Source organism: Sinohyriopsis cumingii, chromosome 13 (genome assembly GCF_028554795.1).
Source record: "Sinohyriopsis cumingii isolate HCF-2022 chromosome 13, ASM2855479v2, whole genome shotgun sequence".
Lineage (NCBI taxonomy): Eukaryota > Metazoa > Mollusca > Bivalvia > Unionida > Unionidae > Sinohyriopsis > Sinohyriopsis cumingii.
The window spans coordinates 32,210,595-32,233,447 of NC_142973.1; positions in this window are offsets into that span (position 1 = coordinate 32,210,595).

The following is a 22,853-nucleotide window of genomic DNA, read 5'->3' on the forward strand; positions in this document are numbered from 1 at the left end:
GATCACCTTGTTGGTGTTGTTGTTGTTGTATTTTCCCTAGTGGTTCTTGTTGTTGTTGTTCTTGTTGCCTTATAGTCGGGAAGACTTCCAGCGTAGCTGTGTAGGTTTGTTCTGTTCTCCCTGAGTGGGTTTCTGTGTTTCTGTAGGTTTGGGGGGGGGGGGGGGGCATTTATGTGACGGGTGCCCTGTCTCCTCGCATCTGTTGCACTTTCGGTGGTATATACATCCCTTGTACCAAGCTTTTGTCAGAAAACCGTGTAAGTAGAAAGCTCTTTTGATCCCTCTTAGTTTTGTTTTAACAATTTCCAGTATTCTGATACCGTTGTATATGGAGAATCCTGGAACCGTCGCCAATCTAGATTTTTCTACCCTTATACCCATTTTTTTCCAAAGCGGTCGACCCTTTCTTCCAGGGTTATTTCTATGGGGATATCTGATAAATGGAGTTCCCCTGTCTGTTTCTTCATCTTTTTTAGGAGTGGTACTGGGTTTTTAACCTTTACCGTCTCTCCCCAAATATTTAGTTCCTCAAACTGTAATACCGGCAAGTTCCGTCTTGGTCTTATTATATATCCCTCATATCCTTTTCTGTTGATAGAGTAGATTTGTTGTAAAATGTCTGGGTTCAGGGTTTTTAGGGCTATTAGTACTGTGGACGTAACATGTACTCTTTGTCTCGGTATGTGTCTCGTATCCAATTCCTGGGTACCTTCCTGATAATTGCATTCAAGATATGGCCCTTTTTCAGTCTCAGTTCTTCTTGTTTTAAAAAAGATTTCCAGTTTCCTTATTGCATTATGAGCCTTCGCCATGTTTTCTCGTTTTCCTCCTATTCTACGCACAGCTTTGGAAAGATGTAATGTTTATCCATCGGGCTATAGAAATGAAATACATTACTTTGGACAGTTTCTGTCAGCATTTCAGTCGAGTAATTAGGTCAGGTCTATAGCTAGTTTTACAAAATTGAACGTAATAATGCCAATAAATGGCAAGCGATATTAAGCAGACTAAATCGATCTTGTAAAAAGATTAGTAAAGTTCAACATTTTATTTTTTAAAAAATAAGCTGTTATATGGAAGAGAAACAACAATGAATAGGGTGTAATGTGTTTACAACGTCTTGTTTATGGGGAAAAATTACTAAAGAATTTAGAAACAGACTATAGGATGGGAACTTTTGTGAGAATCCCGTTCTAGCAGCAAGCTGACGTGTTGGGTAGCAGATGATTTTGTACGTGTTGACAACTTCTTGCAAAATTGGAAACTTGGATTATAATGAAGAATTTTTAAGGTATACATTTCCATATTTTATATAATGTATTTATTTGTATGATTCTAACAGATACATAGTAAGTTGGGTTTTCTGGGTTACAGGTTCATGAAGGTCATGGAGTGGGTCTTCATGATGACATTTAGAAATCACATTTTCGTATGCAGTTCGAGTGGAAATGTGGGATATTTTTGTACACTTTATGAATATCACTTTTCCTAATTTAAAGTACGATCGTTCTTTCTTAATACAAAATAGATTTTTAACTAAAAAAATGACACGTGATCCAGTGTTTACAGAAATGACGTATTGCTGCGCAGAATTACACGACGCGCAGAATTGGCCGACATGGTTGTATATTTGTGGAGAGCGAGTCACAGTGAGAGGGCTATTTTGAGATGCGCCCCGATATTCAAATACATATCGTTGTGATTAAGAAACATTGCTGCATCCATGTAAACCTGAGCAAACTATTACTGAAGCAAATTATAAGCTGTTTCTGTATACATGAGGTAAACTTTTACCATAGTTTTCACATTGCATGATAGCGAAATTCGACTGAAATAATTCAGTCAAGACGGCTGCTTACCAGAGTACACAAAATTCAGATAATATTGATTATCAGACAGCGGGGCAATCATTCAAATAGGGGCTGAAAATTGCAGCAAATCAAAAGTATGAGATGTAAAAAGATATCAAAAGTATAAGTTATCAAAAAAACAATCACAACTCTAATTATCTTGATAGTATACTTATATTTTCTTCAGTCTTCTATTTCTAGTTTGTAGCTGTCTGCAGTAGAATTTTGCTAATCCCTTTTCCTACATAATTATCAATTTGCTAGCCTTATTTACTGAACAGAATGGAATCTTTTTGTATAAGTCTACATAAGGTCGTTTTTTAATAATTAAATTGTATATTTTTTCAATGAGGACATTCAGACATCTGGAAACAGCAGCTCGGGACTCTTTATTTCATACAACCTTACTATGGTATTTGATCTTTATATGCATTTTTTCTTCACGTGCGCTGGATTACAAAAGTAATGTTACCAATCCCCAACCCCCCAACATACAAAAAAGGAAAAGTAACAATGCATCTTGTATGACATCCAAGTAAACACACTAATATTCCATCGACAGTAAGAATATGGATACTGTTGTGTGTTGAAATGCTGTTGAAAACAGAAAATTAAAATGATTATGTTTTCTACGGAACTTCTATGAACGATGATGAGTATATATGATACTTTCACTTATTTATTTTTTTAATCTCTCGGCTTTATTTAGATAGTAACGCGAAAAAGCGAGACATTTTCTTTCCTTTGTCGACTTCAAGTGGTTCTAGTTTTAATTGTTCTGACAAGGTTTGCAGTCAAGAAACAGAAATCTGTAATGCCCTGAAAATCTAATCAGGTCGTGTACGTAAGCATACAAACTATGCTAGCAAAATTGTATTTGCTTACGTTGAATGGTTCTTGCCCATTATTACTAAAAATGTTATCGAGACAGACAGACAGAAACAAGGTAAGTGAAGTTCGTTTGAATTGTTTATATAAATATGTGCCTGCTTCGATCAGACTTTATTGCTATTCAATTATTTTGATAACTTTCATCTGTTCAGAGCATACTTTTTTCAAACAAATATAGTTTCTTAAGTTTGTCATGTAATAGACTTTCCAGAACTTGTAAACCATTGTGGATACAATATATAGGAGATTAAACTACTCATTGTTTATGTGAATCTCAATCTAATTACTGGATACACAAAGATTTCTATTTTTATAGAATTGTATTTCTTTGCAATATGTATCATTAAATCAATAAAAAGAAATAAGCCTACTTATATAGTTAATAATATAGTAATATATGGTCATTAACATACCTTAATCATGTGTTGAGAGAATTTATGAAGTGTGTGTGTGTGAGAGAGAGAGAGAGAGAGAGAGAGAGAGATCCCCCATTATAACGCAATGGATCTACATCACGTCCCAGTGCATACAATGTAATTATAATCCAACGTTTGACCAGCCTATTAACAAAGAGGGGGTGTTGGAGTACAAAAGACTGGTGAATTTTGTTTCTTCAGAATTTGGCTTTACAGTGTAAATAATTTAAGCATAAGCACATTATTATTCTTAGTATTGCAATGAACATCAAATACGTTCATAAGTACGTTTACCTTCTCATTTATAATGGTGGAATATGTATTTTTGTCGTTGAAAACGACAACATGAGGACCTTCAAGTACATTTTTGAATTCAAAGGTGCCTGCCTAGAGCGGAAATAAATCCAAGCAGCGGAAAATTTTAAAGTATGAAAATCTGGATTTGTTGAAAAGTGTATTTATGTTGCATATTTTAAAAAAAACTACTTACAATTGTTATATTATTTAAGATATTAGCGACCTTCAAATGGTTTGGTTTTAAGGCTTTATTTTTGGACAGGGTGGGGTGGGGTGCTGCAAGACTGACAGCGCCTTGGGGCTGCAAAATCATAAATTCGTCCACACACACACACACACACATGAACCCTATCTTCTTTAATCATAAATTGTATCTATATTTCAATAATATGACCAGTACGTCAAAACATTTTCTTCTGCCCGATATTTTTGGTCATTGTATTGCTATTGTTGTTCTTGTCTTCGCCGCCGTCCTTAGTAAGTATCTTGCATGTGCCCTATTATATTTTACCGATTTATTATCTACCTCCCATACAAAAGAGTACCTTAAGCAAAAATAATTCTTAGACGTACGAAATGTTCCTATGGATATCTTTGTGAAACACACGTACGAAATATCGTAAGATTTTCTTACGCTTCAAACTTACGAAAATTATGTGCTTAGACTTACATTGCGTCGTGAAACGGGCCCATGGTGCTCATCGATGTATGGAGTTTACGTTATAGTTTATAAATAATTTTGAAATTTCACTAAAATTACCCAGTAGCAAGTCTAGCTCAAAATATAACAGCCTTAATTCTGATACAAATATTCGTAGGAAACCTACCAATCTCTCAACACAATATATTTGGTGGGGCACTTTTTTCATAAAACAAATAAAACTTTACGCACAAAATGAGTGCTGATCAGAATGAAACAATATCAAAACGACCCCAAACTTATTTCACCTGAATTAGCAGATTTACTCAACAAAGGCATTTCCTACATAGCAGTCCTATAGGATACATAAAATATACCACCATGTCGGCCACTTCTGCGCGTCATGTAATTCTGCGCAACGATACGACATTCCTGTAACATTGAATCACATGTTGCTCTTTGATCAAATATCCAATTTGTGTCAATAAAGAACGATCGTCCTTTAAATAAGGGAGTGATATTCATAAAATGTACAAATATATCCCATATTCATAAAGTGTACAAACAGATTCAACATTTCTACACTAAATGTCCACTCTATGACCTTCTTGAACTTGCAACCCAGAAAAACCTATTTACTATGTATTTTTAGAATCATACAAATAAATACATTATATAAAGATGGAAATTTAGACCATAAAACAATACTGCATTTTAATCCAAGTTTCCAATTTTGCAAGAAGTTGTTCCACACGTACCAAATCGTCTGCTATCCAAAATGTCAACTTGTCGCTAGAATATTTTGAAGAAATTCCCCGACGTATAGTCTGTTTATAAATAATTTAGTACTTTTTTTGTCCGTATTTGGATTTTGGATTTTTTTTAACGTAGCTTTAATACTTTTTCGGGGGGGGGGACCCTAGTGGCCGAGTAGTCTAAAGCACTGTCCGTTACGGATCACTGCCATCTCACCTCTGTCTGCGTGGGTTCGAGTCTCGGATTCAGCCAATGTGGGTATGTGAAAAAGCTTGCCAGTAGCTTCTCGTGGGTCGGTGGTTCTTTCCGTGGTTTTCCTCCACCATTAATACTGGCCGCCATGTAAAAATGTGTGCTTAAACCCTACAACAACAACAATTTTTCAGCTACGATTTCTGCAGTGTGGCAGTTTATAGTGATATCTAACACTGGGGCATCATGCTGCAGACATGTAGCATGATGTTCCACCCAGTCACGTTATCCTGCCACCAGGTTGACCAGTCCTAACACTAAACTCTTAATGCTGAGCGCCAAGCGACGCAGCTGTTAGTACCATTTTTATAAGTCTTTGATATGACTCGGCCAGGGATCGAACCCAAGACCTCCCGCATCCGAGGCGGACACTCTAAGCACTGGGCCACCGGAGCGGTGTTTTTGTCCACATAAACAAGACGTTGTAAACACATTAGGTCCTGTTCATTTTTGCTTCTCTTCAACATAATAGCTTATTTATTTTATAAAATGTTGAACTTTACTAATTATTTTATAAGATCGGTTTAGTTTGCTTAATATCTCTTGCCATTTATTGGCATAGTTACCTTGAATTTTATAAAACTACCAGCTATAAACCTGACCTAATTACTCGACTGAAATGCTGACAGAAACAGTCCAAAGTAATGTATTTCATTTCCATAGCCCGATGGATAAACATTACATTTTTCAAAGCTATGCGCAGAATAGGACGACATATCTAGAGTCATGAAAACGCAGGGGAGGTATGCCGTGTGTCCAAAATTAATATTATTTTGAACATAATATTCTGGTGATAATTGCCTCTTTTTAAACGGTAAACATTGCAGTATTTTATTTTCGTCAATCGGTCGAATTCGGTATGCGTTTTGCTTCAGTATTGGTAACGGAAACCTTACATGCGCAGAAATGCCCTGACAGCAGTGTAACGGTTGAACAGAGAAAATTGATTCAAATTGTATCTAGGCCGTAAACCTGTAGAATTCGTCAATCGGGTGTATGAAAGGATTTTTGGGTGACCCGCTTCATGTAAGAATATGTCTACTTTTACGATAATTGCTCCTATTTTGGGACCGTCAAGTGGATCTGAATTATTTCACGTACAAAGGCAAATACATTTCTGAATCAACAACGGCCTCCTCAGAGATCGGAACAAAAGATTGATTATTATCCGTCCAAAGAAAATGTGCTGAATGAATGTGCATATCTTGTAAACCTTTGTAACTGAAAAGCGCACAAACTATCTTATCGGCTCAATGTCGCAGATTAACAATATATTATATGGTGAAAAAGAATATATTAATTTGTTAGTCAGCCGGTTTATGCATCTGTTCTCTGGGAATTTGCACAGCCATTTGCTCCACATACATGTTGCGGCAAATTCTAGTACAGTGGAATTGTTTTGTTTTTTTTTGTTGTTTGTTTTTTTCTTCTTTTTTTTTTTTTTTGTTGCTTTTCACTTACAGTTAGATGTGCATGCAGAGTTAAATGTGAACGTAAAAAACTCGATATATACTAAATTTTCAAAGTTGTATTGTCTTAGTGCTGATAATGAGATAGCTTGACTTTATTGTTACACTACTCTCATAGCTCCCTTTCTAGGTCACTTAATCTATACAGTTGGCGGTTTAAAGTAGCTCGTAAAGGTGTTTTGTGTCACTGATTGCGATTATAAAAAGAGTACGATGAAATTATTAAACAGTTTTCAGATCTCCAGGTAGCATTCTGTGTAAAACTTACCTTACAAAAGTAAGCTAGTTTGGATCTAAAGGGAGATAGTAATTATTGGACACCTGTAATTTGACAGCACAGATCTCATTACAAGAGCAGCAGAGAGAGTGAGCCCACCTTTTTTTGATGGGTCAAAAAGCCGAAATAAACCTTGTAAAAAAGACGATTCAACCACGTAAAACGTGTTGAAAGAAAGATATTTAATCGCATGTAGGGGCTGTCCCTTATTTTTGTTTTAATTTTTTTTCTTTCTCAAACTGAAATATATCCAGATACGTGTATATTACGAAATTGAACCAACTTGAGTTCGTACTCTCTCTGCTGCTTATCATAAACAAAAAGTTACAACTATTGCTAATCCAAATATTGTATCAATATCTGTACGATATCTTGATCTAGGATCGTGTAAATTTATTGTTATAAATCCGTGCGATGTAGATTGCGCTTTTGAAAAGAAGTTTCTAAATTTAATGATACCCATATCTCCACTACACCAAGTTTGATGAATATTTCCTAACGTATATGTATCGACTCCGTTAAACATAACTAAAATATTACATTTGTCCCTGATCACTTTAGGAATTTGTATATACCTCTGAGTAATATAAATGATATCGGTGTTTTTATGTCTTCCTCGAGAATATATTCTAGCTGGATTTGATTGTTTGTCTAACATTACATCGTCGTACACATCTAAATTATTAATAAATCCGTCTAACTCATCTACAGACGGCGCTTCATCAATATCGGTTATAAAATCAATAATATTATTTCCATCCAACAATTTTGCATTTTTGTTAAAATCTTTAAGTACTTCGTAGCAGCGTTGATCATCTACGGATGGTGCTACCAAATATAACTTATCCCACTTAAACCATCGCATTATTATATTAAGCAGTAATTGCGTTTTACCAGACCCGGATGGACCTATTATAATCATTCTGATATAATTTGGTAGTGCTGGATGATGTTTAACATGCTGTTGTTTTCGTGTCGCTGAAAAATCAATGACATCCATGTTGTAGAAATATAATAAATAATATGGATCTATATTGTGTAAAATGTAGAGTGCATACATCTACAGATGATGTAGCAACAATCATGACAAAAAATAAAAGATATGCCCTAACAAGCAAGTGTGTACGATGCGGTATAGAAAATATAAATTTATCTCTGCAAAGACAGGTGGTGATATAACAACCTCGCTAGGAAAATTACCAGGAACTCCATGGGCTAAATACCCAGAAGATAAACATCTTCCAGGATATAGTTACTGTGGTCTTGAAACCAGAATTGATATTCCACTTGATAAACAAGATCAACCAATACCTGAAGAATATCCGATAAACGCGATTGACCGAGCATGTCATACTCATGATGTAGCTTATAAAAATTCAGATTTAGAACAACGACGTATTGCGGATGTAAAGTTAATTCACCCATTAAATTCTTTAAAAAAATAAATCTATCAGAGAATCACTCGCCAATTGGTTAGTAAAATCCGCGATGAAAAGTAAATTATTATTCGTGGCCGGTAATTATTCAACCGATTATTATAATGGAATCGATTTATTATAGCCCAAATGGATATTGGCAATGTAAAGCAGTTATTAGTAAACTTGCTGATGCAGCAGATGTTACACGTACCACCGCCGCAGCGCGGTTAGCACGACAATGGCAAATTTATATACCACCACCTAAACAAATTAAATACGTGCATTTTGATGTCAACGTTCCTAATGAAGTTCATGAAGCGGATATTTTGTTTTTACCACATGATACTATTAAAATTGGTAAACACCTGCGTACATACAAATACGCATTGACTGTTGTTAATGTTGCAAGTAGATATAAAGAAGCAGAGCCGTTATCAACTAAAATAACAACTGAAGTTGCTTCTGCGTTTGAACGAATTTATCAACGAGGATCTGGACCACAAGGTGGTCTACGATGGCCAAAACTATTATAGGTTGACCCTGGTAAAGAGTTTCTTGGTGCAGTATCATCGTTAATGAAGCGACATAATGTCAAAATACGACATGGACATACAGCAATTCATCGTGATCAGGCAATTGTTGAACGATTTAATCGAACACTTGCTGAGCGGTTATTTGGATATCAATATACAAAAGAAATAATTTACAACACGAGATCTCGCGAATATGTTGCAAGATTACCAAGTGTAATAGATGCAATAAATAATGAAATTACTCGTGCAATTGCCATAAAACCCATCAATGCAATCATGAAAAAATATATATCAATACAACGACATCGATTTTCAAAACAACCAGTATTAGGTAATGTGACTGTCAGATATTTATATGAGCCTGGTGAACTTGAAGGTGGTAAAAAAGGAGCGACTGATCCTATTTGGAGTATTACGACACATACAATTTCTAGCGTAGTTACATCCACAGGTAGACCTGCAATATATATAGATTAGATTCAACTGCTCCTCAACGTGGATTTGTACGTGAACAATTACAAGTAATTCCCTATGGATACACAATTACCACCGCATTCACTTAACTAGCGCTAGTGCCAACACCCTCACGAAAGGTTAGTATCACATTTTCACGTGTATGACCAAGACTATTATTAATTATATCCACGGTAAATTGTTTTGGATTATTATGACTATTGTTCCACAATATTATTGTGTTGCAACTCGTGCAATGATTATTATGTTGTTGTTTAAATGTCATGATAAATCCAACATGAAGATCAAAGTCGTAATTAATTCTTTTTGTCATATAACTAATTTGTTCTTATTATATCATCCTTGATTTCATTAATTTTGACAACTTCATTGATGTTTGTGTAATTATTTCTTCCACAGGGATAATCCTTCTCAACTGAGATATTTTTCTAACTCTAGACACGGCAAGATAAACTAAATTCGACCATTCGATACGAGCATCAACTATCCAAACAACTGTATCAGAAATAGTTAATCCTTGTGATGAATGAAATGTCATTGCGTATCCTAGCGTCCATGGATTCTTTCCATAATTAGTGCACTCGTAACAACATAGACATCAAGTAAAACAATATCATTTAACACAAGATTTCGTTGCTCTGATGATCCTGGCATGTCAACAGAAATATTTTGTCGTCGCGTATCTGCTGGTCGATAACACGTCGGTACTGGTAATTCTGGAAATTTCTCTTGTTGTAACTGAAATAATTTCTGCTGCAGTGTATCATGTACTATCTTTCTACTTGCAACTATCAAATCTTTTGGTCTCCAAATATCCTAAAAGTTGTTCATAGGTGTTTCTGAGATCATTATACGCATTATTTCACACTGAGTTTTCTTTGATTGTAGTCTGATTAATTTTTTGAATTCTTTTAATATTGGATCAGGTGCCCTATGGTCATCAGTTATTTCTTCTTAATAATCCACAACGCTTTTTAGCCATTCATGTGGAGATGATCCAAATACTGGTGGTGGTTGTCCATGATCTCTGGACATTATCACAGCTGTATTCTTCAGCAGCAGCCAATCAAGAAATATTTTTAGTATTTCCAGCGGCACTGTGCATATTTCATCACAAATAATAATTCTTGGAATATATTTTTCGCCCATTTGATCAGAAGTCCATACGTCTCCGCTCCATCGAAAGAAGCTATGATAAGTACATGATTTTACTCCTCGTTCGTTCATTTCTTTTGCAAGTCTATGTGTATGTGTTGAAACGACCATATCAACACAATTCGAAGAATTTCGCCGAAATAATTCAATAACACAAGTTGTTTTACCGGAACTATCGCATCCGTTAGATAAACCGTTTTATGTCTCGCCATAGGATCACACACTGATGGTGCTGATAATTTTGATAATTGATTATTTTTGTAATAAATATATTTGATCGGAACATCAGCGGATTCAGAATAACTGATTTTATTTTCTTGTTTTCTTCTGCACATGCCCCATGATGCATCAGTGCCAATATTTAATTTTTCCAACAATCCTGAATTCGCGCTGATATAAAACGAATCCTTAGCGACTCTGACAGCAAACTTAGAAACTTTATTTATCATCGATAAATAATTTATCGAAACGTACGCGAGCATTGAGGATCTTACATGAGTAAGCTGTGGTGACTCATCATCAATATAACTCACAATTGTACCTAATCGTGTTTCGTCTGATAAATTAACATTACTTTTACTTATGAACGTGTTTTTATTCATTGTATTAGCAATTATAAAATCTAACTCAGCATTGTCTATAATTAATATTGTACAATGTTGTTTGTGATCGTATGATCCTCCTTGGGTGAATTTACCGATTATTTTTCTGCCAAGATCTCTCGAGATTTTTTCATCCTCGATATTTCTGACCTTAGATATTTTATTGAAAATTTTAGTAATTTCATTCTCGTAAGATGAGGAAATGTTTCTCTGACACTGGATATATTAAACTTGTATGGTTGCGGCAACCAAACTTTGGTCTGTTTTCGATACGATATAATTGCTTCACTTACAACCAAGGATAATAATATTCCCGAATCGATCATATATCGTAATAACACTATTGGTGCCCACATCTTTGTTGAAAATGTTTCCCAAACCAGACATAGCAAATCGCATGGAGACTTTTTTTTAAAATCAAATTCATATTACTGAATACAAGCAAATCCAGTCAAGTCAAAATTAGGTAATGGTCCGTTTATCGATCATCTGGTCATCTCATGTGTTGGATGTCCAAACCGCGCAAAATACGCAGAACATTCCCCCATTCCAAGAAAACTTCCGGGATAACATGCAGCCATATCAACTGAAATAACATCGTTATGATCGTATTTAGTATTCCATAATCGACCGTGTCCGTATTCGACACAACTTGATATTGTATCATCGAGAAAATCAAATTGAGTTGGTTTCCACGAATTTTTCTTTCCAGCAAAATGAGCCGCAACAGATGGAACGGTAAAACAATTACCAAGCAACTTTTCAGCGTCTTCAGGATTAGTGTATTTTCACGCAAGAGTTTTCATTTGTTCGTGGAGTGATTCTGTACGATACATATCTCCGTTAACCTGCACAAATTGATCATAATTTTCATCGGAGCTTTGAAATAGCCATACTGATACAGGATCACTACTACTGATATTTTCGATAACATCAAATATATTACCATTATAAAATCGAATGGTTCGATCTCCTGGAAATATTGTCACCGCAGACGTCCACGCATGCGCATCATGATCAATGATATTTATCGGAGCCCCCTCTTTCTATAATGTTTTGAATCATGTAAAATTTCTCCGGTTATCGTTGCTACTATTATTGGAAATTTTAGTATTTTTTCTAACTTAGCAGCATCGTTAATTGTAGCTCCACTATCTTTGACTGATTCATTCCAAGAGTTTATTTTTTCACGTCGTAGGTCTGTTAATTTATTTCCACGTATCGCGTTTGTAAAGTGTTCTGTTACTCGTTCAGCTACACAATTTAACCTTGACAATGACGAAATCTTCATCGGTGCAAGATCTTCAAAGCTTGGTCTATCATTTATCGGATATATTCCATAAATAACCGCGGTTACAGGATATGCTCGTGTATAATACGGTTTGTCAATACCAGTTAATATTCCTGACTTGGAGTTGATACTTATCGTAAAATTTCTTTCACAAACACGCACGGGATTACGTTTATCACGGATAATCCAGGTATTATTATCTCTTTCGGTTAATAATACAACAAATTTTATTCTAAGCAAATATCTTTGCGTATCAAGATGATTAATAATCGTCTCGGCTCGTTGATCATTTATGGTAGCATCAACAATAACTCCATTGACATCCACAATTCTAAATGTTGACAACACATGATATGCACCATCCTTGCGAAATTCTTCTTTGGCTTCACGGATAATTTTTATTAGTGTTCGATCTGATATCGCGGTAAGTTTATTCGAAATTCGATCAAGATCAAATCTAGATTTAGAAAACTTTGCTTTCCAAGGCTCAATTGTAGATAATCTCTCAATTTCATCCATATTACAATTAAAGCAAATATATCTTCAATTAAAATACAACGATATATTTTATGGTTCAAGTAAGAAATAAATGCAAGTGGATTGCGATAGGTTTTGTAGCTCCCTGTAACAAATCTTGTGTAAACGAATTTTGTGAGCATCATTCACAAAGCGTGCGTCAAGGAAGTCTAGGACCTAAACCGTATTTACGATGCGGTGTTGGAGTTAGAGGAGAAACGCAGTTATGTGTGCAATGTGATGTTAAAAGAGACAGAGAGCTAAAGCGATATTATGATAAAAAATATAGTACTACCGACAATGTTATAAAAACCGCGGAAGACTATTTAGCAAGATTTCAACAAACATATATTTAGACAAATAATATTATTATATAAATGGAGCAAAATGGATTTGTGAGACATCCTACTCGTGACGGTGTTATTAGACACTGTAAATTAAATAAATCAGTTGGCGCTATTAAAAACAATGGTTATCTTCATTTCTCTGCTTGTAGAGGATCGAAAATTTATTCGCACCGATTTGTTTTTGAATGTTTCCACGGACCGATCAAAGACGGTTTTGTTATTGATCATATCAACCAAGTTAAAGCTGATAATAGAATAACGAATTTGAGATATGTCACGCAAAGTCAAAATTGTAAGTATGGGAATACGGTAAACGTAACAACGTTGCTAAACCGGTCGTTGCTGTTATTGGATGCAATGAAAATAAATTTCAATCAATGAACGCGGCTGCTAAATACTTCAATATCAATTCGTGCTTAGTAAAGTTTGTTGCTGATGGTGTAATAAATTTGACGTTTTCAGAAAAATACGATCAGTGGAGATCTTTTAATTATATTTTAAACAAATAAATTCTATATGGTATATGAATAAGGAAAATATCGCTAGCATAATTGATGAGATTGTAATCCTAAGAGCTGAAAATATACTACCTCCAACGTGCAAAATACTTACACCTTTCGAGCGGCAAAATATACTACAGGAACCCAATATGTGGGTGTTACTTTTTCAATATATTCAGGTTTTAAATATTCATATTTATCATCATATTCTTCGGAAGCAAATTTGACTAATTTATCCCAGTTATTATGAGAATATTTAATGGCTTCGTCGTTAAAATATACCCTAGGGTTTAGTTCATGAATTTGTGAGGGTTGTTTTGGTCGTTCTTCTTGCTGCTTCGGTGGAGGAAGTTGATAAAGAGGTTCTGGCTCAGGAGGTTGCGATGGAGAAGGTTGTAGTGGTCGTATACGTTTAGGAATTTGATGTAATGATTTTCGGGGGAGGGGGGCAGTCTTCCTAGTTTAACATCTTCTGAATAAAATCCACGTATATCATCGATAACTTTGACGTATTTTTTTAAATTTTTTTCGCCAAACTTTTTTTGTCATAATACACACGAAACAACCATTTTAAATAATCATCAGCAGCTGTATCAACATAATCAGGTTTAACAATTCATTCATTCTAAAAAAAATACTATCAGTATGCAACGCGAGAAATTTCCCTTTCCTCAATTTTTTAACAATTTTCAATAATACCTTCATTAAATTTTTCAGCTAGTTCAATTTGTATTTTCTTTTTTTTTTTTCGCTTTAGGTTTAGGAGTAAGTACTTCTTTTACACCGGCGATATCCGTACGAATTTTACCAATACTTTCAAGTATTTCTTCCACCTATAGGAGGAGGTTGTTCAGCAGCTATACTATCTGGATATTCTCGTAAAGTCCTTTTTGGTTTTTTTTAGTTCTTTCCGCTATTTTACCGGTTTGGTCAGCAGTTTGTTTCAGCGTCGGAAGAAGACTTTCAGTAATATCCGCAACTTTTTCAGTAACTTTTGTAACAGGTTTAAAAAACTGTTCTGTACCTGTAGCAAATTCAACTTGAGCTTCTTGTCTTTGTTCTAATTTTCGCCTGACAGAATCACGGACGGGAATAAATTTCCTTATTGCTTCTAGTCGTTCTCGAGCTAATCTAGCTGTGTAAGATTCCTTAGCTGGTGGCATTTATTAATATTGGTGATGATTTAATTATAGCAGCAGAGAGAGTACGACCTCAGGTTGGTTCAATTTCGTAATATACATGGATATATTTCAGTTTGGGAAACAAAAAACAATAAATTGTTTTTTAAAAAATTAAGGGCAGCCCCTACATGCGATTAAATATCTTTCTTTTAACGTGTTTTACGTGGCTTAATCGTCTTTTTTTTTACAAGGTTTATTTCGGCTTTTTGACCCTTCAAAAAAAGGTGGGATCACTCTCTCTGCTGCTACTGCTGCAAGTTTTCTATCGGGTAACCGAGGACATGGTTTGAGATTGTAAAGCGCCAGCTTTGGAGGAAAAAGACACTCCAGAATAACGAAATAAGCAACAAGTGTGTAAATTGGGACCTACCTTCAAATCATGTTTTACATTTTTCTGTGCTAAATTTGTTCGTCGAGCAAAATTTGACCCAATTTCTTATCTAGAACATTCTCGGTTTTTGGTGTGTCCTCAGTTATTTGGTGTCTAATTTCAACAATGTCCACAATTTACACCAAATATAAATGTGCATATACAGAGACTTAATACATGCACAACTGAAAATACATTATATAATAATACATGTTTACAAGCAACGGGATTTGTTTCCATACAAATCAAATTGTTACATGATAACTATTAGAACACTTTACTTCAGCTATAGTGGTAGAAGTTCCAGCCGAGATTCAGAACAAGGTAATGAAAGCATTTTGTTGTTTAACGTGCCTGAACATTGCCAATTTAGCCCAGAAAGAATGAGAAAATTATTGTTCTTTTGAAATAATACAAATATTTAACTTTTATTCGTTTCCGTTATGAGGCTTAACGCTTCAGTGTGGGTGTGATTAACTCGATATGGTACACTCTACTGTACTTTGGTGCAGACATTTTAGCATCCATCCTGAAATAAAACTAACTATACTCTAATCAGTAAGGTAAAAGCAGAGGTATATTTATGAACATTTTATTCAACAGATTTTCTTCAAATTGTAAGATTAACTAACTTTTAAAACAGTGGAACTTGTACTATAGTGTTATGCCGTGGAGTTCACAATAAAAGGATAATTTGCAAATGCACGATACACAATATATCATAGACAGGTAATTTGTATGCTTCATTTTCTAAACAAAACGCCATAAACAACAAAACAAATTAAAAACAAACAATATGAAAAACGTTCACAATATTCACTAAAGAAAAGGATAGTTGAACAGTGGTAGCACGTCACTTGCATGCTAGAGAATGTACAGCAATATGTATGTGAGACCTGCATCTCTTTATATGATTAAAATGGTAGAGCTTCTGAATGCCACGCCAAAATCATGGTCTGACTTGTACCAGAAAACTATTTGTTTTTGTCTTCAACGAACCATGTTTCACTGAGACAATTACTTCCAGCTTCCGTCAATATCTTTCACCGGTTAGAAACAAGTTTACTCTCCCAGTCATAGGAATTATCATCAATAGGAACGTCATTATAAAAATTATCTAGGCGCCCAAAGTAAATGTCCAGTCATAATTCATGAGCCAGTTGAATATTGTCTTCATCATGATCATCACTGACGCTGTCATTGTCTACATTGATAGGGATCCCGTCAACTTCAAAGAACTACTTGATTGTACCAGGCGTCGTCTGTGACCAGGCTTTCGAAATACAGCGGATAGCATCCAACCTTATTTAGTCTGTGCTTGGGAAGAAGTTGCACTACAAACATAAAGAGATACGCGATAATGTCATCATTTATAAACAAAGACTGGGAAAACACCCGCAGAAAATAAAAGACACATATGACCAATAAATTGGAGGCAATTATGTAACTTCTTATATATCTTCTGTATGGTATGTCATTCATTTATTTCAATTCGTACATAATAACCTATTTTTCTCCCTACAGATACGCTCTTTCATACACCTGAAAGACAGTAAAAACACGGCTGTCAATTCAGATTTATTTGGTTAAATTTTACATCATGCTAAATTATTAATTTGAGGAAGTGTCATATGTACAAGTTAAGAATAAAACTAAATGTACGTTACTTTTCTATCCCATTCATAGCTGAACAGCCACACAGGAGCTGAAGGATAATACGCGCGACTTCTTGTTCACGCGATCGTACCTTGATTACCCTGCGCTAGTAATCCAATATCAACTTTCTTGATCCAGTCTTTAGTACAAATCATGTAGGCATTGAACACCTACTATTTCAGTAATGGGTGTCACTTTTTAGAATGTATTCCACATACCTTAAGTGGCAAGTATTCGTGTCATTTGCATTCGTATACATCTATATTCCTTTGGAAGGAGTAGGGGAAAGGGGTGGGGGTGGGGAACCGACCAAAACAAGTGGTAACCAACTTTTTTCGGCGGGGGGGGGGGGTCGGGGAAAACAAGCAACCATTCCAGAATCCGGGACCTGTACGAGTGCTGATTTTACCCTCAGCAATGCTGATTTATTATTTACCGTGTGATGAAGATTGTATGAAAATATGATGGTGGGGGACAACAAAAAAAAAAAGATGTGGTCTATGCTGACCTCAACGGAAAATTAATATCACCTGTATACAGCTTAATTTTCTCGCACTCTGGTCCATTCTGAACTCAATGGAAAATTACTGGCACCGGTTATTGGTTATTGTCCATTCTGAGCTCAGTGGAAAATTACTGTCGCTGGTTACTGTCCATGTTGACCTCATGGGAAAAGTACTATCACGTGTATACCGCGTGATTTTCTACCACTCCGATCCATTTTGACCTCAATAGAAAATTACTGGGCAGTACACTGAGCGATTATCAGTATACGCGCACTTGAAATTGTGTACATGTCATTTGTTTAACAGTCGGTCTGTCTGTTAAACGTGTTACGGTGGCCATTGGCTTATCTAGCTAATAAGACTTTTAAATCTGTGCTGGTGGGTTTAAAACAAACTGCACGTGGACAGGTATCACAGAGTTTTATCAGTACAGACAGATCAGAATTAAATGCGTATTTACTAATCAGAGAATTTTAAATCATGCATGCTGTATAATTGTAACAGGTTTGCCTGAGCGTGGGGAAAACCTCGTGTTAGCGGCTCAGTGCGTCATAGGTATTTGACAAGTGACGTGGGGGATGTCTAAATTATGAGTCGAGTTGGATTTTTGGCAATTCGCCGTGGTAAAAGAATGCGACATTAATATACTGAAAACTTTTAAGTCAACTGAATTGTATGCGGGTCTGGTAGCAGAGATATTTACTGTGTGATATACGTGAATTTTATTTTCTGATTAAGTCACGTCAGTGTAGCTGAATTAGCTGCACCAACTGCGACGAGCTGTACCGATTTGGAGCAAATATCAAATATTTTCAAGCAGCCGAGATAGGCCTAAATTCGTTTGTTTCTCCAGTTTCAAGACTAGTTCATCCAATAGGTCGTGGTGTTTATTTGTGTTTGCCTGTTTTTCCGCGTATTGTGTTCTCTCTGTGTGATGGCACGTAAATTTTTCCAAATGATTATCTGTTCTGTCTGAGTTCACGTGATCAATAATAACCACATAATTGACAACTCCGTTAAAACACTCGTAAACAAATCTGTGTGAAAGATATTTTTTTTTTACTTTCTGGAATTCCAATAGTGAGGTATCCCATGTTGCTGACATTTCCAAGAGGTTTTGTTGCAACGACAATGACTAATGACACCGGCCCGATCCTCTTCATAATTAACGAATATTGGATGCCTCACAAATTCACCGATGTTAATATCTCTCTCAGCTTGCTTCATATATGAATTCAAATTTTTCTAATATAAATTGTTTCAGCAGAGGAATATCATTCGAGATAATCTTTTGCGTCTTTTATTCTGATGCCATCAGGGGCGTTCATTATCTCGTAATATCGTTTAAGCGCGCGTTATGTTTTTCGCTGCAAGATACACAAAATTGTGTTTTTCCCTTGGCCCCAGCGCTACATTTCAGACATGGTTGTTTTCCAGTACTGCCTTGCGAACACTGGCCATGTGATTACCACAGTACTCGCCACGACAATTTTTTCCACAAGGTCGGACTGATACGATCACGAGCCATCCACAACTTTTTTTTTCTCTTGCCATATTAAGTTATCTGGAGAAAGTTCAATTAAAGAAATTACTTTCCCTAATTATGTAGCGATGATCAATTTGACTGTTGCAAAGCAGCTGAGAGAACAATATTTTAATCTAACCGGGATATAACCAGCTTTTCCAAGGTCGAAAACTACACACAAAAATTTACTAAATCAGATTAGCTAATTATTATCTGCGAGATAAATTGAGAGATTATCAGTAAACGAACCAGAGAAAGTCAGAGACAAATTTTTTGAATGAGAGCAAAAAAGATTAGCGATTATTGAACCGCAACACATTAATAGATTTTACTTCGACAGACTATCGGGTGAAATAACTCCACCAGTTGAGCTGCAATTACACGAATTATCAAAATGACCAAAAATGAGTTTGAACTTGATGGTGTGTCTCGTGTTTTTTCACTATTCAGGATAAACGGCGACTGTATTTTTGTCAATTCTGCAATGAGCGACAAATGAACAGCTATGATTATTACTAATCTTGCAGACGACAAATGTTACCTCTTCAGAATAAAATTTATTGTCGAACATGTCAGCGAAGATGGCCCAATTTGGATTATTCGTGATAACTTGACCCTGTTAAGAAATCAAGGCGAAATAACGACATCGCCAGCGTGGACAAGAACTCCAAACCAGGCACGTTAACTGGAATAGACAAACCATACTATAATAACGCGCATCCAGTGTCCGCGATGGTTTATGCACTATACCGTTTAAACGATCCTGATATGAATGCTCTCGTGCCGATGCTTTGTGCAAGTTCCAATGCCGCTGACGCGACCACAGGCACGTTAATCTGTGTGGCTCAGTGTGTCACCAGATTTTATTAACTCGAGACGAGGAAACGGACTTACAGAATCGACAATAAAAAATAACACAATGGGGAAGATTCTCTCATCAACGGAGCTAAAATAAATGATGCAGCAGTGTTGGAAAAAACATTGAAGTTTCCGATCGTGGTCAAAACAAATACAAACGAGATTTTGCATAATTCTGGCAACTATCGTAGTAAAGGCGCCCCAAAAGCATTAGTTGATCACAACAGTCACACCCGGATTGAATCAGTAACAAAGTTTCCACGAGAAAGAACAATACTATTTTATGACGGTGATATTTTTGTGGATATTTGTAATATAATAATGCGCGTGACCCTATATCGTTCTATTTCAGGGTGACGACACAGATTTATCTGCAGCGGATTTATCTGCCACAGATGAATCAATATTCGATGAATTTGTGTTACCGTTTGGTATACTTTATCGGAAGGAATCTCTCCAAAGTGCGATAAAACAAATTGCGGTAAAATATGAGACGACAATGATGAATGACTCATAACTGTTTTACCACGTCGTCTGTTGTGGCTTATATAGCGCAAGAACAATATTCATATTGTCCAACACCAAAATAATTTCACGACCATATATCACGGTCTTGTGTCGAGTTAGGACATGGTGGTACCTGGAACACAAAATATAATTCCGCCGATATGATCTCAGTTGACAGCTTGGTTTTTTTACCTGGCTAGTTTTCTTGGATACAGCAAAATTCAACCGTATTTTGAACGATTTGGTCATCCAACACATGAAATGACCAGAGTAGCGATAAACGGCCAACTACCTCTCGACTATGATCTGACTGGATTTGCTGAGATTTAATCATTCGAGTTCTCAGCGACTATTCATCCGGTTGTACCAGTCTGGTTTGGTCATTTTAATAAACCGGACACAAAAAATTAATCTCAACGACTGTTGTGTAAAAAAATCAAAGTGCTGGGCTCCAGTAGTGATATTATGATATATTTTGGACGCAAAGATCCTTACATCGCTCACTGTAACTTCTGAAATAATTTCGTACAAGCCGGCGAGGATGGTTTTGTCTGCCGCAAGATGATAAAGATATGTACAGAAAAATTATTGGTAAGTTCATGTTCTGTGCATCATCTGATAATAAAGGCCGCTGTACAAGATTATTCATGGATACGGCAGAACTAGATTTTTGCCAGGTTCATATAAATACCTGCCTGTCACGTTGTTACCCAGCACTGGTTGTTGTAATTAATTTCCTGCCGATTTTCTTCGTGGTATGCGTTTTTTTGCGATTACATCAACGGGTTTCACGTTAATTCCACTTGTGACATCGCTGTTTAATGTGGTTATCACGTGAGGTAGTCTTGCAACCTATTCAGGAGATCTGTCCTTGCTCAGTAATTCCTGCACGTATTGGTGTCTAAACAGTTGCTGTTCAAGTGTTTGATTAAATCGTTCAACGATTGGCTGATCGGGATGTAAGGCAGTGTGTTCACGGCTATTTTAACATTATATTGTTGCGTCAGCGTCGTTATTGCATCGAGAAATTCTTTGCCAGGATCAACCTGTAGCAATTGTGAGCAACTTCTCCGACTTCAAATGCTGTTTTAGTTGAAATTGACTCTGCGTCTTTGTACCTGCTTGGAACGTTGACAACAGTCAACGCGTATTTGTATGTGCGCTGTTTACATGATGTGCCGATGACATCATTTGGTAAAAAAAATATATCTGCCTGATGAACTTCGTTGGGCGTGCTTACATCAAACAGTCCATGCTGATTTGTTTCGGGACGTGGTAGATAAATTTGCCATATGGCCTGTCTTGACAACCAATCTTCGGCAGCAGCACGCGCGACGCCTGCTGCATCGGCGAGTTTGCAAATATCCGCTCCAGTATCCGACTGAACTATAATAAGTCGACCCCATTATGTAATTATCGAACAATTAATTGCCCCGCACCCACGGCTAGTTTACCGCTCATCACCGATCTTATCTACCCGTTCGCGAGTGATTCTCGTATGCTTTTATTTTTTTATCAACTTTAGCGTGTGAATCAACTTGACGTCCGTGGTATGTCTATGTTGCAGATCTTTGTTTTTATGCGCGACATCATGAGTATGGCACGCTTGAACCATAGCATTTACCAGAAATTTGCCTGGCTTTGGTTGATTCTTTTTCGTCACGTCTAATAGCAAGTCGGGTTCCAGGACCACAATAATTGTATCCTGGAAGATATTTTTTGCCCGGGTACTTCGCCCATGGCGTTTTGGGTAATTTTCCGAGTGTTGTAGCAATATCATCGCCAGTGGCTGTCGCCGGCAGTGCTCGAATTGCTGCTCATAGACTTATATTATTATGCTGCATTTTACACACTTGCCTGTGTGCCCATGCCTTATCTTTTAACGTGGTTGTGCTCAACCCAGTTGTATCCATGACCATCTTGCATCGAACACAATATAAACTCATGATTACAGATAATACTATATTATACAATATGAACGTGATTGACTTTTTTGGCGATATGCGAGCAAGCACAGGTCAAGCATGATCCAGTGTTGCCAAATTCCATTCGAGCTATTATAGTTGGTTCTGGTAAAACACAGTTGTTGCTCAAACTGATAATGAGGTGGCTCAGATGGGAAAAACTTTATTTAGTGGTGCCATTTGTAGATGACCAACGATGCTACTATGTTCTTAAGGAATTCAGTGAATTGGCGCTAAGTCTGGAAAACAACGATGTTATTAAGTTTATTCCCTGACATTGATGATGCGCCGTCCATAAAGGATCTTAATGTGGATATCAATAATCTGGTGGTTTACGATGATGTTATGCTTGACAAACAAACAAATCCAGCCAGAATATTTTTATGAGGCAGGCATAAAAACACAGACGTCATTTATGTGACACAGTGGTATACTCATATCCCCAATGTGATCAGATATAACTGTCATCGTACGGTTATTTTTAACAGTGCTGACACACATATGCAGCGAAATATTCATCAGACATGGTGTCGGGTGTCATGGACATAAACAAGTTCAAAACCTTCTTCCACATGCTCAGAAAACCCCGCATGGATTAATCA